A 17,412-nucleotide genomic window follows, 5' to 3' on the forward strand; every position below is an offset into this window, starting at 1 on the left:
TTGACTCCAGGAGATTCTGCAAGGTTCAGCCCCAGATCAAGGTTTTATTCATCAGAGCAAACCTGCTGCATCTTAATTCTTTTTTTGTGGTTCATATTTATTTCCAGCTTCTGACCCTGAATGTTTTCTGGATGTAGCATTCTCATCTGCACTGTGGAGAGGAAAAGAAGAGGGACCGAGAACCCTGCCCTAATCTCCCGTGTTAGGGCAATGTCTTCATTTAAGTGTTAGCCAGAATTTCTTCAGTTAATTCATATTGCCTGAAGCAGAAAAGGGAACCAATAATCAGCTCAGTCATTGGGAGCCCAAGTGTGAACTTTAGGCATAGCTGGATCCAGGGGCTCAGGGGTTGCCAGCAGGACTCAGTTGTCTTCATTGTGCTTTCCTGTGAATTGCTTCTTCTCAGGCAGGCTCTTTCCTCCTGGTGGCAAAGTGACGGACCACCAGCAGTACAAGGTCCTTCTGCTTAAAACCCCAGTGGGAAACTGCACGGTCTTTTGGAAGGGTTCTGCAAAATAAATCCAGAGAAGGGCTCTGATTGGCCAGTTTGGATCATGTGTCCATCTGAATGGACTGAGTGGGATTATTTCAGAATGGGGGTGGGGTTGTCCCTAAAGAGATGTTGTCTGAGAGAAACAATAATGCCCACTGCCCTCACAATACACACACACACACACACACACACAGATACACACATATACACATACATGGATATACACTATACTTGGCCAGGAGATTTTAAGCTCTTGAATTTATGCAAACATACACATTAATTGGGATTATTAATTGTATTTACTGCAAACAAATGTCTCACCCTCTTACAGACTAGCACCAATAGGGAAGATTGGCTTTGCCATTTGAAACGTCCAACTGTTACCTTCTTTCAGAAATCAAAAGCCAAATTATCTTCCTTTTATTAATCATCTCTTTTCTTACAAGATTTCACCTTCTGTTTTTCTGCACTTTACAAGGAGACGGTGTGTTTTTATGCTGTGTGTAGATCCCAGCGGTTAATGGAATCCTTTGATTCTTAAGTAAAAGTGAGTTCTGCATGTGCAGAGGAGGCGCCAATAGGCTGGGGACGGTACCTTTAGGTTCATGCCTTCCCCCAGCGCTGGATCGGAAGGGTTGGACTGAAACTTTAAACATTTTGAGCAACACCTAGAATATGTATAATTTATAAGCCACACACCGTTGGCTGTCAAATAGGCGATTGATCTGACTCGGATCTTGTTAATTATCTTCCACATACATTACGCCTTAACAGATCTTCAGTATACTGTGTATCAATATTAATAAGATTATAAAACACTATTGATAATTAGGAACAGAAGACACCAGGCCTTTGATTCTAGCTGTTACAAATGCCCCTGCCTCTCTCTAGATTAGAAAGCGGCCACTTTCCATTTAATAATATCAGATCAGAACATCCATGTCCTAAAGTGGGTTATTAGGAGATGGCTAAGGTTTGCACTGAGATGTGAGGGGCTATTTGAAAATGAGTATGGGATCATCACTGACGTGTGAGAAATTTGTGTCACCTGTCCACAGGAGGCCTGACAGGGTGGGAGGAGTTTAAGTGGGGGAGCTGTGCCCTCTTTGATCAGCCAAATTCCTCATTTTCTTTGTCTGGAAAAATCAGATTGGTTTGGTTTTGCAGGATTTTCACCAGGATGGCATTTTATCTTGATTTCTTCAGCTGGATGAAAGGGGCCCCACTGGGAAGACAGAGAAGATGCTGGTGAGGTTCAAGGCAAATTTCAAGCCCGTCCCATTTTGGATGGCACTTTATTTTCTATTTTCTCTCTTCGGAAGATCCTCATCTTTTATGTTTTTGTTGGGTTCACATACTCATTAACATCAAACAGGCAGATCTGCTACCAACTAGGAAAACACAAGCAATTACACATATAAATAGAAAGCACTGAAGCTCAGGTGCTGGGGCCAGGGCTCCTCCTTGGGGGTCTCTCACCTGACACGCGAGCGGCTGGAGGGAAGGACGCAGAAGGGACACACGGAGGGCCTACTACCAGCCTGTCCTAATGTGCATGATCAGAGAGTTGTGACTCCCAGGCTTGGGTGTGCATAAGAATCACTGGGGGCATCTATTAAAGACTCATAATCGTTGGGCATCTGTGTGTTTAAAAAACTCCCCAGTGATTCTGAAACAAAATTGGACTTTTAGTCCAGCTAGTTTTATCATTTATGATTCTATCACTTGCAAATGATAGAAAACTCTATCCAAACTGTTTTAATAAAAGAATGGCATTTCACTGGCTCTTGTCACAGTCGGAAAATAATCTGGCTTCTGATGGAGCCAGAGACACAGCTCAGACCATATTTCCATTTCTCAGCGCCAGCTCTCTGGTTTAGCTCCCTTCTCAGGCAAACTCTTCACAAGATCACAAGACAGGTGCCGTGGTTCCTGACCTCGGACCCTCTAACCCCACCATCAGAGACTCTCTGCATCTCTTCCATAAACCTCCATAAGGAGACAAGCTTGTCTCTCTTACCGAGCCCCAGGAACTGGTTGTCAACGTCTCTGGCTCTGAGTTTGTTACCTGTGCCTACCTGAACCAGTCATTCTGACTATGGGTGGATCAGGCTTATTAGGCTTAAACCTCTTAACCTGTGTGTGAATTAAGCTTACCCTAACCACACAGCTGAGAGTGGAGGAGAGCTGCTTTCACGCTTCCCAGAAGGAGGGAAAATCGATCCTGCAAAGTCAAGCACAGAGGTCCACCATCCGCATCTTCCGAGTGACACTGGCGTGCCCCGAAGTTGCCCCCTTTGATTCGTATTTCACCTTCTGGAAGCCTCTGTTTGAATAATTGCAGTCTCAGAGAGCTTACTGCTTGTACCCTCTGCCCCTTTAATCTTCAAACAATGGCCTAGAATAAGCCATTTGGAGTTCCATCTTAAAGATGCATAAAGCATTATTAAAAATGGTCCCTCAGCATATTCGCTTTGGGTATTCAGCACTTGGTATCCAGCTGTCATAGTTACCTCCTCTGATAACCCGATCTGGACACTCATTTATGGACCACTCAGTGGACAGTATTGTCAAGAAACAATCTTCCAGCAATCGAATTAGTTTTTTTTCCATCAATAATAAAAAACCCACTATGTTCTAGTTTCAGAGATGTGTTTATTTATTACTAACTTTCTCCCAAAGAGGGGTTTAAGGTGATTTACAAATATATATACCCAGTTAATACAATGAAACACAGATAAAGACATGAGAGCAAGAGAAGAGAGAAATAGGGTACAATAATGAGAGGATGTCAGAGGCAAAGTTTGCATGTTGCAAGAATTAGCAATATTACTACAGGAGGTTTTATTTTATTTTAAGATTTATTTATTTATTTTAGAGAGAGAGAGAGAGTGTGTGTGCAAGTGGGGGGAGGGGCAGATGGAGAGAGAGAATCCCAAGCAGACTCCCCGATGAGCTCAGAGCCCGATGCAGGGCTTTACCCAGGGCTTGATCCCACAACCCTGAGATCATGACCTGAGCCAAAAACAAGAGTCAGATGCTCAACCGACCGAGCCCCATTACAGGTGGTTTTAAATGTAAACTTCCTGGTAACTAAAGCAAAGAGGTAACCACGCTGAGTTATAAGATTCACCTTGTCAGGGAGAAGGACGTATCAGTTAAGGACTCAGGCAGCCTAAGACTAAGTTTGGGTTCCTTTTCATCCTAGCTTTATGGCTCTGGATACCTTATTTACCAGCTCTTGGCCTCAATTTTATCAGCCTGAAAAATGAGGTTAATATTCTAGGAGTCCATACTGGCATAAATAAATAAATATGTAAACAAAAAGGAGAGGAAGAAGGATCTTCCTTGGAGTAGAATTCCAATCCTCAGGATAGAAGAAAATATATAGAGAATCCGTTTTTGGCAACATCACAGTAGTCATTGTTTTCAAGCAAAGATCATCAATGGATGCTAAAATGAGACAGCCAAAGTATGATAAAAACTGGGATATTTATAAAGCCTCAAAGTACCTCTCCATATGATATATTTTTTAAAGTTTTATTTATGTAAATAATCTTTACACCCAACCTGGGGCTTGAACTCATGGTCCAGAGATCAAGAGTCACATGCTCCTCTGACTGAGCCAGCCAGGTGCCCCTCCCTACATGATATTTTTTAATTACAGAGGGAAAAATAGTAGCTTTACAGTAGCAAAACCTGGCAGATACTATGTCACCTAGTGACCAAAGTTGACATTCCCAATAATGAGATATATTGACGTCATACATTGAAAGGGGCATAGCATTTCATGGTATTCTTGCCCAAAAGACATAACCTGGATCTAATCTGGAAACACCACACCAATCCAGATGGAGGGATATTCTACAAATAACAGGCCAAGAGTCTTCAAGAAAAGTATTAAGTCTCCAACCTAATGTGAGTTTCATTTGTATCTTTTTCTCACCTTACATGTGTTACAACTGTGTCAGCATTAGCTTCATTGTAACTAAAAAAAAAAAAAAGTCCATAAAAGACAAAGAAAGAAGGAGGAACGGCCTCAGATGAAAGGAAGGCAGACACATGACAGCGAAACCCAACGTGAGATCCTGGATTCTGTACCAGAAAAAGTACAGTAGTGGTATCAGTGGTGAAATTTGAATAAGGTTTGTAGATTAGTTAGTGGGATTACATCAATGTTAAAGTCCTCGCATTGACTATTTTGTTATGGTTACTCAAGATGTTAACATTGGGGGGTATTGGGTAGAAGATACGGGGGGATTCTTTATACTAATTTTGCAACTCTGCCGTAAGTCTGAATTTATTTCAAAATGAAAAGTTAAAAAAAAATGTAAGGTGGGGGTTGGTTAATAGTAGATGACCCTAAAGAGTGTTGCGAGGGTGATAAACACAGACAGGGCTTCGATTCATTCTTAGAGCAGCGAGAGCTTCGTCCACATTCACTCTTGTTAAAGTTATTATCTGTTGGAACTCTGCAGGGCATGCAGGTGAATTATTCATGGCTGCACCCTCAAGGAGCCAGTGAGGATGACTGGCAGGTATGCAAACAACCAGGCCATCATTATAAGCGCTAACAGAGGTCAACACAAAACATTTCAGACCCTTTTCTTCTGCTCAGGTGGGAAGTGCCCAGCATTAGGACAGAGGAGTTTGCTTCAGGCCAGACACCCAGAGTTGCCCTCAGACTCGACATCCCTTCACCCCCCCACCGGCGGGTGCTGAAAGCCAGCACTTTGGGACCAGTGAATTCTTTTATGCGGATGGTTAACATGATGAGAAAACTTGAGGCCGTGGGTAGGGAACTGTTAGCGGCAGGCTACGTCTAGGGCGTGGATGTCTTTACCGCCCCGATTTCTGGGTGTGGTTTCCGGGGGCCATGTGGGACAGGTGGCTGAGGGCTGGGGCTCACTGTGCACTCTGGAATGAAGGCATGAATGAGTGAGAATCATCACCATACTCATGTCCTAAATCCAACGCTTTTACCAAGGCCATGACTAGAGATCTGTGCCTCGGAAGGGAAAGACTGGGAAGGGAGCAGGGAGAGGTGACAAACGCTGGTGTGAATGAGTTTTGACAGGCGAGGGAGCTGTAAACCCTTCCCGCCTCAATTCCTGGAGGTGGGGGCGAGGGGTCCAGGAGGGCTTGGCAGGAAGAGGGGCCTAGTTGGATGGGTTGGAATCCTTTCTTTGTTCACTCGAGCTGGGAAGTGATGGAACATTTCACAGTATCCCACATACCTTGCAAGGTCTTGTCGTAGCTCCACGGGAATCACGAAGCCCTAGAAATGTATGCAGAATTTGGGGGCATTTTCTCTCCTACAGAGAGGAAAATTTTAATATGGCTTTTAATGTCATTCTTCAAGGGCTATGTGACTCTTGCTCGCAAGAAGTTAAGATACAGGACCTACCTTAGAGGAAAAAAGGCCAAAAATTAATCTAGCTGGTCAGTTGTGATGGAAGCTGCTGCTGCTGCTGCTGCTTCTTCTTTAAGATTTATTTATTTATTTAAGAGAGAGAGGGCAAGTGAATGAGCAGGAGGGAAGGGCAGAGGGAGAGGGAAAGAGCATCCCAAGCAGACACCGAGCTGAGTGGGGAGCCTAATGCAGGGCTCGATCTCATACCCCTGAGATCATGACCCCAAGAGTTGGATGCTTCACCGACTGCACCACCCAGGTGCCCCGTGGAGGAAGCTTCTTACACAGTTTATTCTGGGTCCTGTTCTTTCTATAGTTAAGCCTACAGGCTAGCACAGAACCCACAGTTAAAGGGTTTGGCAGAGGAGAGGTTTTGATGGATAGTGAGGACAACAGGGAAGATTGTCTAAAATCTTAGAAACTCCAGTCTCTCTGTAGTGACAGACGTTAGGATTGCTTGTGTCCCTCAAATCACAAAGGTTCATAGCTTCAGGGTCCTCTGTCCACCCAGATGTCCAGCAGAAGCCTGCACAGTGTTCTCTCTGCCACCTCACACCCAGCACTGATACTGATCTTGCCTAGGTCACAAATGTTGCCCAATCCAATGGACACTTTTTGTCCTTGTCTTGTTTGACATGTTCATATCATCAGGCACTGTTGTGTTTGCTCCCTTATTTTCAAACTACTCTTCCCTTGGCACTTGCTAGAATGAGTCATTGAAAATAACAAAAAGCTCAGCTCAAGCTCGCTTAAACAACAAAGGGGATTTATCAGCTCCTGAGTCAGTCAAAAGATCAATGGCAAGTGGGCTTCAGGTACAGTTTGATTAGGGCACTGGCTTTGCAATACTCTACAGTGTATTGGCTTTGTCTTCAGTCTGTTTTCCCTGATGATTGTATAATGGCTTCCAACAACAAATAAAGCTTTGTAGGTCATATCCAAGGGGAAAAAAAGAATCTTTATCTTTGCTGTAATTAGACTGTCCTGAACCAATTGCTATGGCCAGGAGAATGCCATTTGCTGTTTGCCTTAAGTCTGGGCCACTTCACCCAATTACTATCACAAGGGACTGAAATTACCCCTGTAGCTAGGGATGAGGGGGACCCCATCTAAAGTACAAGGCTGAGGAGCAGAACGGATGTGGGAGAGATGATCGTAATGTCCCACATTCCATAGCTCTTCTTGTTTCTATTTCACATCGGTTCCTTATCAGTCCTGCAACGCCTCCTCCTCTTCTAACTCATCTTCTAAATGCCTGACCTGTGTGGAACCTCCCATCATAACCGTTCTTGAGTTCCTTGTACTTATCCTATCAAATTACTCACCATGTTTCATTCATTTACTGATAACTCACTTCCCCGTCAGTCTAAAGTCCATGAGGGTAGAGTACATGTGTGTACTGTTCACCTTGTCATGTGTTACGAGGTCTGTAGCATAGACCAGGCTCCAAACATTTGTGTTCAATAAGGACTTGAGTACCCACTATTTAAGAGATTTCCTTACTGAAGTTGGTAATACACCTACATCAGAGCCCTTGTGAGCGATGCCTTTGAGTTGTACAGGGCAAAGCCTGTGTGCCCAGACATGGCAGCCCGGGTAGAGTGGATGATTTCCAAAGAATGGAGGAAGACATCCAATCCCAGCAAATACAGCTATCCCCAGAAAAACTGTCCCTCACCAGCCACATCTTTCCTAAAATCACCAAACAGCAATACTCCTGGGGTTTAGTTCTATAGTTAGGATCAATGGTCAAAAATACAGGTTGGCCAGCACTCTCCACTAGGAAAGAGCCAACCTTCAAGGATGTGAAATGATTATGACAATAGACAATTCTAAGGTAATTCGTCACCATCAATGTAGAAAACATTCTGTCTTTTCAAAGGCACTTATTTGCATGAAAGATGGCATGTGCTTTGGGAGGAATTCCTGGAGCCTCTTGGTGGAGGCAGATCCAGTAAGTGATAAGTGACTTTATACAAAAAGGCTAATTCAGGGGAATGATTCACTTTACAAAATAATGCTTCACTTTACAAAAATATTTCCCTCCAGTGTTTCTTTCTACATCTAGCCCGTATTAGCATGTTAATAACATGAGACCATTTTATAAAAATAGTGATGACCTCATCACTTTTAAGGGGCACTCCTGTGGGGATGATGAACCTAAGGATTGGGCAATGTTTACAGACCAAGGCAAGACTTCAGCTGCTATTGGCAAGGACCCTTTGTCCTCCAACAGATCTATATTCCAGCAACTCAAAGTGTTACCAGCTGAAACCTCCTGAGGCTCCCAGGAGACAGCTGTGGGGCAGGGATGCCATTGTGGATTTCATAAGCGGGAGGGAAATCCCAGGCTCTGAGAGACTGAGTGACTCATCCAAGGTCACCAGCAAGTCAGTGGGCAGGCTTGGGGCCCTCCCTGCTGGCAGCCCTGCCCAAGCGTGCTGCGGATTTTTAAAAGCTCAAAAGTTCCTTCCCCCAGAAGCTCAATTCCCCTCCCCTCGAGCGTGGGCTCAAAACTAAGGGATAGAAAACAGAAAGGGAAGTGTAGTAACTTCACAGGAGAGAAATCTCACAAATACCACCTTCCTGAATGTGAACACCAAGGTCAACATCACCAGTAATAAGATAATCGCAGTCATGTGCCCTTGGATACAAGCAGTGAAAGGCACCTCATCTCTACAATATTCTTCTCAAACCCTGTAAACTTCAGTTTAATTATGAGGAAATATCAGTCAACCCCAAATTGAGGGACGTTCTACAAAATACCTGACCACTGCTCTTCAAAAGTGTCGAGGTCATAGAAGTCAAGGAAAGACTAGGGCACTGTCACAGACTGGGGGAGACCAAGGAGACACGAAGCACTAAATGTAATGTGGGATCCTGGATGGGACCCTAGAACAGAAGACTGGCCTTAGGCGGAAAGCTGGGGAAGTCTGAAGAAGTCTGTTGTTTAGTTAATCGTATTGTACCGGTGTGAATATCTTAGTTTTGACAATGTACCGTGGTTATATAAGGAGATAATATTAGAGGAAGCTGGGCAAAAGATATTTGGGGACTTTGTACTGTCTTTGTAACTCTTCTGTAAATCTAAGATTTTATTTTCAAACAAAGTTTTGTTTTTGTTTTTAAAGTCCAGAGGTGATTGAGATGCTTAATCCTCCATGTCTTTTTCTTCTGGGAAGGGGGTGGTGGCAGAGGGTAGCATCATGGCGGGCTTGCATCTGGCCAGTCTGGAAAGTTTTGGCTTCTTCTGGGGAAAGAGCTGCATCACATTCCCTAGATTCTACAGAATGCCACACCACCCACCCTGTGTTCTGAGATTAGCCCAGCTGCCTGTTGGAGGGCGACAGTGCCCGGGAACGTCAAGGAGGCTCGGCCAGACAGCTGGGACCGCAGAACCAGGGAGGAAAATGAACACAGTCTCTATGGATGCAGAAGTCAGGATGCTTCTCAGACCGATTTTCAAGACTTAGGGAATCTCATGATTCAAGAATATAAAGTTAATCCATCACCATCTATCAATCACACCTATCAATATGCATATACAATGGTCAAAAGGAGAGGAGTGGAGCTCAAGAGTTTCAGGGTTCTATGGGGGGGGTTGGGAATCAATGTTTCTTGCCTACTCTGAGAGTCCCTAAAGATGGCCAACATCAATTTCTTCTTTTCAAGGAATGCACACAGCTCAACCCATCACTGGCTGGGATTTCTTTTCTCTTACCCTTCAATCTGCATTGGCTTTTGATTTGGCCAGTAGAATACGGCAGAAGTGATGCTGTGCTGGTTCTGGATCTAGCCTTTAAGAGTGTGGCACTTCTGCTTTTTCTCTCAAAGCTCTACACCCCAAGACCACCCTGCTGTGAAGAACCCTAATTTAGCCATGAGGAGAGGCCAGAGAGAGGAACAATGAAGTTCCAGACATGTGAGTGAAAACTTGAACCTTCCAGCCCAGTTCAGCTGATGCCAAAAAAAAAAAACAGAAGAATCGCCCTGCTGATCCCATTCAATTCATAGAACCATGGGAAATAACAGAATATTGCTCTTGTAAACCACTAAGGTTTGGGTTGATTTATCATATGGCAATGGATAACTGAAACACTCACCGATGTGCATTTTTTTAAAGATTTTATTTATTTATTTGATAGAGAGAGAGAGAGATCACAGCAGGGGGAGCAACAGAGGGAGAGGGAAAAGTAGGCTCCCTGCTGAGCAGGGAGCCCCGATGTGGGACTTGATCCCAGGATCCTGGGATCATGACCTAAGCTGAAGGCAGACGCTTAATTGACTGAGCCACCTAGGTGCCCTTCACTGATGTGCTTTTTTTTTCTTTTTATTAAACTTTTATACTTGTTCTCATACATTTCAATGCTTCTTTAAACTTAAGAAATCAGAATAAAAGGAAAGGTATGCCTCATTTATATAAAGTTGTGAAATATTTTCGACAGATGTTAAATAAGGAATTGGATATCAGACTGTGTTACTTCTCTGCTCTTAACCCCTATCACCTTCCCATCTCACTCTGGATGAAAGCCATGTTATTCATATGGCTTGCAAGACCCCATATGATCTGTTCCCTACCCCTTGCCTCCCTGACCTCAACCTCTACCACTCATTGCCTTTGATATTCCTTGAGTATGAAGGGCACGGTGCACATCAGGAACTTTGTATTTGCTATTCCTTGTGCCTGGAATGTTCTCCTCCTAGGTTTATTCATGACTTGCTCCTTACTGCCTTCAAGTCTTTACTCAAATGTTACCTTGTTAATGGAGTCTTTCCTAACCTAATTGGAAATTTTTACTCTCCCCTTCCCTGACCCTTTTACCCCTGCCTTGCTTTTTTTTTTTTTCCCCTCCAAAGCACTTAAGGCCACTTAACATATTATATATTACTATTCAACTTATTTGTGGTCATCGCTCCTCAGTAGAACCTCAGCTCCAAAAAAGAAGTTTTTGCTTGTTTTGTGTACTGCTAGAAACACAGCCCTTAAAGTAGTCTCCACGTCCAACACGGGGCTTGAACTCACGACCCTGAGATCAAGACCTGAGTTGAGATCAAGAGTCAGACGCTCAACTGACTGAACCACCCTGGCTGCCCCAAAAACCCAGAACTTAAAACCGTGTGTGGCACAAAGCTGATAGTCATTAAATCTTCGATGGATGGATGAATGAATTTTTCTAAAACCCAAAGCCTCACATCTGGATGGTTGCAGGCTGATCACAGGATGAAGGACATCCTCACTTCCTGGCAATGGATGGCATTCCTGTTCAACTCTATTAGACAAGAGGGAACCACAAGAGTGGTTAGAAGAACCTCAAGCCAGAGGTCAGCAAACTTTTTCTCTAAAAAGCCAGAGTAAATATTTTAGGCTGCCTGGGCCACATGGCCTGTATCACAAATGACTCTGTCATTGTAGTATGAAATCAGCCACGGGCAATGGGTAAACGTATGAGTGTGACTTATGCTCCAATAAAACTGTATTTATGGACACTGAAATTTGAATTTAATTTTATGTGTCACAAAATATTATTTTTTTTAAATTTTTTCAACGATTTAAAATGTAAAAACCATTCTAGGCTTGCAGGTCATATAAAAATAGATGGTGGACCAGATTTGGGCTACAGTTTGCTGACCAGTGCTATTAACAATCTCCAAGTGACTCAAAGTGTGGGAGAGGAATTCAATTTCCAGGGAGACTAGCCAGAATATTATTCATTTTTAAAGGAGTATTATTTGTATATGACTTCATGAATATTCATAGTGATTTTTGCATGCTGGGCACTTTTATAGCCAGTATGCCTGGGTGAGAAAGCACAGGGCAGGAGCCAAGTTAGAAGAAGCAATCTTCAGGCTGGGTATGCCAAATCCACTAACCTCTTCTACTTCCTTCCTCTGAGAAAGAGAGGGCCCCACGTGGGAGGAAGCAATGGTAGGCCATCACAGATGGGGTGGCCCAGGAACCAGACTGATAAAGGTGCTAAGGCTGTGAGTTTGTTTCTCGTGTGGGCCAGTGAGCTCCTGACTGAAGTCCACACCACTGGCCCTGGGCAGCTGTCTCGTGTAGGCTGGACAGGAGGGCCGGGGGCGGGTAGTGTCTCACTCAATGCCTTTCTGACCACAGGAGAGAGGGAGGCATTTTAGTAATCAAAACATCAGCCTTAATGTCTCTGGGCATGGCGCTGGCCCTGTGTGACCTCTGGAGGTGCATTGTGGGAGGGGCAGGGACAAAAGATGACAAGGTGTCACTTTGTACTGAAAAGGAGTATTTTAGAAAAAAACTTCAGAACGAAAAATTCCAAACATACACAGAAGTAGAGAACAAAGTAAAATGAGCCCCCAGGTACCCAATCACCCAGCTTCAAGGGCTGTCAACTCTGAGCCAGACCTGTTTCATGTGTAGCCCAACCCCTAGATGAGTGGAGTAAATTCCAGATATCATGTCATCTCATTAGGTGAAGGCTATTTTAATTACACAGGAATTCATTATTTAGAATTCCAAAACTACTCAAAATTCATTTAGAAAAATGAAAAAACAGAAAAGAAAAGCAATAAAAATAATCCACGCTTTTACCAACAAGTAATCATTGTTAACTGTTTCTCCTTCCACATTTTAAAAAACAAAAAAGTATCTTACTATAGATAGCCTTTGGAACTTGATTTTGCCCTTTCTTGATAGAGCTATGGCACATCTTTCCATGCTAATAAATATACACCTGCCTTATAGTTCTTTTTGTTGTTTTGGGGGTTGGGTGCAGTATACTTTATTGATGGTACATGACAGGGTAGGGCTCCCCAAGCCCCTCCCCTTCTTCAGGGGGTCTGGGATGGAAACTGTGGAGGTTGGGGGATTCTCAGTGTGTTGGGGGATGAGTTGGGGCAAGGACTTCCCAGCAGCCGAAGGCTTCTCTCTTCCTCTTGCTCTCACCAGGGCTGGTGGTCCAGGGGGCTCTTACTTCTTGGAGGCCATATGGACCCTAAGGTTGTTGTAGCCAAATTCATTGTCATACCAAGAAATGAGCTTGACAAAGTGGTCACTGAGAGCAATGCCAGCTCCAGCATCGAAGGTGGGAGAGTGGGTGTCACTATTAAAGTCACAGGAGACCACTTGGTCCTCAGTGTACCCCAGGATGCCCTTGAGGGGAACCCTCCAATGCCTGCTTCAACACCTTCTTGATGTCATCATGTTTGGCAGCTTTCTCCAGACAGCAGGTCAGATCCATGACTGACATATCGGGTGTGGGGACATGGAAGGCCATGCCAGTGAGCTTCCCATTCAGCTCAGTGATGATCTTGTCTACAGCTTTGGTGGAACCAGTAGAAGCAGGGATGATGTTCTGAGCAGCCCCTCGGTCATCATGCCACAGCTTCCCAGAGGGGCCGTCCATGGTCTGGGTGGCAGTGATGGCACGGACTGTGGTCACAAGTCTCTCCACAATGCTGAAGTTGTTATGGATGACTTTGGCCAGAGGGGCCAGGCAGCTGGTGGTGCAGGAGGCATTGCTGACAATCTTGAGGGAGCTGTCATACTGTCTTGGTTCACGTGCATCACAAACATGGGGGCATCAGCAGGAGGGGCAGAGATGATGACCCTCTTGACCCTACCCTTCAAGTGAGCCCCAGCCTTCTCCATGGTGGTGAAGACCCCAGTGGACTCCACAACATACTCAGCACCAGCATCACCCCATTTGATGTTGGCAAGATCTCACTCCTAGAAGATGGAGATGGGCTTTCCATTGATGACAAGTTTCCCATTCTCATCCTTGACTGTGCTGTGGAGTTTGTGGTAGGTGGTAATCGTAACAGAACATGTGGATGTGGACCATGTAGTTGAGGTCAGTGAAGGGGTCACTGATGGCAACAATATCCACTTTGTTGGATTTAAATGTGGCCCTGGTGACCAGGTGCCTGATATGGTCAAATCCATTTACTCTGACCTTCACCATCATGTCTCAGGGATGCGGCTGGCATTGCACCAGAAGAGATGGCTATCTGTCAGATGGGGAGGAGCAGAGTGCATCATGGTTCTTAATGGCTCTGTCTGTATCCATTATGTGGCTCTTCCTTAGTCTTAAAACCAGGTCCTTATTGGTGTGTATTTAAGTTAATTTAAAATTTTTGCTATTAGAATTATCTTGCAATAAACATTTTTGGCCAGATATCTTGTACGCTTGTTTGATCATTTCCTTTGGATAAATTACTAGCATTCCTAGGGCATAGGGCACCCACGTATTTAAAGATTTTTTTAAAGATTTTATTTATTTATTTTAGAGTTAGAGGAAGAGCATGCAAGTAGGGAGAGGTGCAGAGGGAGAGAGAAGGGAGAATCTCAAGCAGACTCCCCACTGAGCACAGAGCCAGACAAGGGGCTCGATCCCACCACCCTGAGAGCATGACTGGAGCCAAAGTCTAGAGTCAGACGCCCAACTGACGGAGCCACCCAGGCATCCCTTAATGATTTTTATTCATATTGCCAAGATGCTTTCTAGTAAGGTGATATCGAGGCCATACCAAGTAAACCAGAATGCATAAGAATGCTCATTTGCCACATCTTTGCCAGCACCAAGTATTAATGTTCTTCTAATCTTTGCCAATTGGATAGGTTGAAAATTGTTTCTTGTCATTTTAATTTGCATTTCTTTGATCATGAGGGAGGCTGTTTTGAAAATGTTGGTTGGCCAAGTTTTCAGGTTTATTTTCTAACTTTATTATGGAAAATTTTAAAAACATAAATGCAGAGACAATCCCTATGTAGCTGTAACCCCACTTCAGCATTTATGATACACAGCCTACCTTGCTTCCCTTATATCATCCTCCTTCCCCTTCACATACATGAATCCACCACATTATTTTAAATCAAATCTCAAACATCATATTCATTATACATTTTGAGTAAGTATATTAAATTTAAAAGGATTATTTTTGTATCATAACCATGATATTATTATCAAACTTAAAAATAACAAATGGGATACCTGGATGGCTCGGTCGGTTGAGTGTCCAACTCTTGGTCTTGGTTTGGGTCTTGATCTCGGGGTCATGGGTTCAGTCCCCACATTGAGCTCCATGCTGGGCGTGGAGTCTACTTAAAATAAATAACAGTGATGTGGTTATTCTGAAATATAGTTCCCACCAGAAAGGTGGGCAAATACTTGGTTCTTTGTTAATTTTGCAGCTTTTGCAAAATGAATTGGTTCCCTAGCCTCTTCCAAAATTATCTGAGAGTTCTCTTATTTTTTTATATTTTAGAATAAAGTTTCTTTCTTTCTTTCTTTTTTTTTTTTTAAGTGAGCTCCACACCCAATATGGGACTTGAACTCATAACCCTGTGATTGAGAGTCACACCCTCTATCAACTGAGCCAGCCAGGTGCCCCAAGAGTTATTGTAAAGTATCAGTATGAGTTCATGGATCTGGACATGTATGATGTGTTTTGATTCAATACAGTTATTATTATTTTTTATGCTCAAATTTCTCTACCTTTGGTCAGTGGGGAGCCACTTCAAGTTCATGCTGTGTCCTTATGACATCATTATGGAAGTCTTTGACAGCTTTGCTTTCTGATATGACAGATGTTCCACTCTCATTTTGTACCTCGAAAATCATATTGTTAGTATTAATATCGATATTCTTATTTTGAAACTATTTCCAATATATCAAATGAGTATGTTGGTGTTCTTAGGAACCAAGATTTTTACCATCAAAGAAATAAATATATAAAATCAAGTAAGTTAAAATACAGGAATTCGGGGAGCCTGGGTGGCTCAGTTGGTTAAGCGACTGCTTTCGGCTCGGGTCATGATCCTGGAGTCCCGGGATCGAGACCTGCATCGGACTCCCCACTCGGTGGGGAGTCTGCTTCTCCCTCTGACCCTCCCCTCTCTCATGCTCTGTCTCGTTCTTTCTCTCTCAAATAAATAAAAAATCTTTGAAAAAATAAATAAAATACAGGAATTCTAGGTTAGAATTGGATATTCACTATAAACTAATGATGTAGTTTCCTTTAAAAAAATATTTTCCAATACTTTCCATTAAAACACCTAGAACAGTGACCAATCTAACCACAAAGAGAACTCCATTTTCCTAGACTGTGTTTTATAAATATCATTTCTCATGAAAACTAGGGGTCTCTGGGTAAAGGTTGATGCCAGGTCTGGGGCAAGAAATTCATATGGGTTTTTGATAGACATTTATGTGAGGACATAGGTGTATGTGGTTTGATATTTTACTTATAGCGATTATCTTCATTTAGTGCTATTGGCACATCAAAATCATATTTTTTTGCAGCTGAAAAAGTTACAACTTCAGTATGTATTTACTCTTCTTTTTAGGATTACTTTTGAAATGTTGGTATTGTGTTAACAATCCTCACTGAAGCAGTGAAATAAAGCCATATATTGAAATGAGAAGTATCGGTGTAGACACTGCAGAGACCACATTGTTGATGGCTAAGCCCTAGTTAATCGTAACCTCAACAATTTATTGTGCAGATAAAGGTCTAACCTGCTGTAAAAGCAGAACTCTCAAAGAAGTCCTGCAAAGCCTGGGTCTCGATATTTACCTATAGAGATAACAATGACTCCGAGGCTGCTTTTTTGCATCAGGTCTGGTTAAGGCATAGTACCACCTTCTGTCAGAGTCAGACAGAGTTCTGGAACGGCCTTGGAGGTGTGCTCGGCACCACTGGGATGCCTTGCCTATCCATCTCTGAAATGATGCCTCTTCTCTCAGGTATGTCTTCAGAGACCCTATGGAGCAGCTGTAAGTAAAGAAGGATTGATTATAAACTGTGTGTCATTTCAAGGCAAGAAATGACCATGTGATTCAGTAACCAAGGCAGTTGCCCTCTCTTCTTCATCGGCGGTGGCCTGGTCTGCTTTCTCTGTTCTCTGTTATCCCTTCTTTGAGGCTGTATGATCACCTGTGCATCTCAGCTGCTTGTTTGTTTCTCTTTTCTTGTTCATGAACTTTCCTGCTTCCTAATCACTTGCCCACGATTCCCTGATGGGTGCCCCAAAATGGCAACCTCGATCCCTGCGTCTATGTGACCTCTTGGCTCAGCTCCCCAAAGAGAGCTGATTTGTTCTCAGTGCTTCATATCCAAGTTCCTGGGGGAGAGAGCTTGATGAGCTCAGTTTGGATTAATGGCTGGAGGTAGGGTGGAATCGTCTGGTACAAGGGTTTTGTCTCCAGGGTGTCTGTACCTATAGACAGTCCATTAGGAAGAGGCTGCAGGAAGTGGGTGTGGGATAGGGAGGCATGACCGGCATCTCTAGGTGAAGGCACAGGGAAGAACTCCACAACAGTTAGACAGGTAGATGCCTTCCTCCTTGGTAATTCCTTGGTGATTAGGCTTTGCCATCTTTTTACCACTGAGAATCATCCTGCCAAGGTGTTGGACCCAAAGGTGTTTTCCTATTGTCCAAGTTCTTCCTTGTGCTTGAATAGTCTCTTCTTTCACTTAACATTTGGTCTGACCAACCTCTCACCTTTTAATAAAGTAAGTTCAGGTC

The 17,412-nt window shown here is 43.5% G+C and overlaps 1 pseudogene; it reads right to left on the reverse strand.

Moving 5' to 3' along the window:
• Positions 1-12,596: 12,596 nt before the first annotated feature.
• On the reverse strand, positions 12,597-13,846 carry LOC112830899 (glyceraldehyde-3-phosphate dehydrogenase-like; annotated as a pseudogene).
• Between the last annotated feature and the right edge of the window lie 3,566 nt (positions 13,847-17,412).

The sequence above is a fragment of the Callorhinus ursinus genome, unplaced genomic scaffold (assembly GCF_003265705.2).
Source record: "Callorhinus ursinus isolate GAN/ISIS: 27379988/994484 unplaced genomic scaffold, GSC_fseal_2.0 scaffold20, whole genome shotgun sequence".
In the NCBI taxonomy this organism is placed as follows: Eukaryota; Metazoa; Chordata; class Mammalia; order Carnivora; family Otariidae; genus Callorhinus; species Callorhinus ursinus.